Source organism: Nanorana parkeri, unplaced genomic scaffold (assembly GCF_000935625.1).
Source record: "Nanorana parkeri isolate BGI_ZX_2015 unplaced genomic scaffold, ASM93562v1 scaffold3778, whole genome shotgun sequence".
In the NCBI taxonomy this organism is placed as follows: Eukaryota; Metazoa; Chordata; class Amphibia; order Anura; family Dicroglossidae; genus Nanorana; species Nanorana parkeri.
Window position 1 is genome coordinate 20,031 of NW_017310046.1, and position 1,281 is coordinate 21,311.

At 51.3% G+C, this 1,281-nt stretch overlaps 1 protein-coding gene across 1 annotated transcript in view; it reads left to right on the plus strand.

Moving 5' to 3' along the window:
* Positions 1 to 1,281, plus strand: part of NOP56 (NOP56 ribonucleoprotein) — a 10,009-nt gene that overhangs the window by 1,473 nt on the left and 7,255 nt on the right. The window lies entirely within an intron of this gene.

Consider the following 1,281-nt stretch of genomic DNA (forward strand, 5'->3'; position numbering starts at 1 on the left):
GGGGGTGGGGGAGTACATGATGACATCTGAGGGTAATGAGGAAGGGTCAGCCTTTGTTTGGGGGTGGGGGAGTACATGATGACATCTGAGGGTAATGAGGAAGGGTCAGCCTTTGTTTGGGGGTGGGGGAGTACATGATGACATCTGAGGGTAATGAGGAAGGGTCAGCCTTTGTTTGGGGGTGGGGGAGTACATGATGACATCTGAGGGTAATGAGGAAGGGTCAGCCTTTGTTTGGGGGAGTACATGATGACATCTGAGGGTAATGAGGAAGGGTCAGCCTTTGTTTGGGGGTGGGGGAGTACATGATGACATCTGAGGGTAATGAGGAAGGGTCAGCCTTTGGGGGGGGGGGAGTACATGATGACATCGGAGGGTAATGAGGAAGGGTCAGCCTTTGGGGGGGGAGTACATGATGACATCTGAGGGTAATGAGGAAGGGTCAGCCTTTGTTTGGGGGTGGGGGAGTACATGATGACATCTGAGGGTAATGAGGAAGGGTCAGCCTTTGTTTGGGGGAGTACATGATGACATCTGAGGGTAATGAGGAAGGGTCAGCCTTTGTTTGGGGGTGGGGGAGTACATGATGACATCTGAGGGTAATGAGGAAGGGTCATGCCAATGCTAGATAATAAGAGTTGGTCTTCGTTGGGTGAGGGCTTAATGACGACGTGTGATTCATCTATACGGGTGAGGAAGCTCTTTGTTCTGGTGACGAGGAACCTTGGCCTTTGGTGGGTGGAGGATAATTGGGGGGCTTGTGATGCCATCTCTGAACATAAGAGGATGTTGAGTCTTTTGGGTGATGGGATTATTGGGGGACATCTGAGGGTTACCAGGAGGCTCGGCCTTTGTATGGTGGAGGGTAATTGGAGATGTTTGAAGATAACAGATGGTCGGTCTTCATTGTGAGGGGAATATTGGTGGACATGTGATACCACCTCTGTAGATGATGAGGGGAGTTGGTCTTCGTTGGGTGAGGGCTTATTAGCAATGTGTAATGTGATCTAGATAGGTGAGGGGGTCGGTCTTGGATGATGGATTATTGGGGGCGTAAGACCTCTCTGAAGGTGATAAGAAGGGTTGGTCTTTGGCGTATGGATTATTAGGGTGTCATGTCCTCTCTGGAGGCGAGGGAGGTCGGTCTGTTGGGGGATGGATAATTAGGGTGTCATTTCCTCTAGAGGTGAGGGGGTCGGTCTTTGTTGAGGGAATGGATTATTGGGGGGTTGGTCTTTGTTGGCAGGTGGATCGGGGGGTCATGTCCTCTGTAGAGGGGGG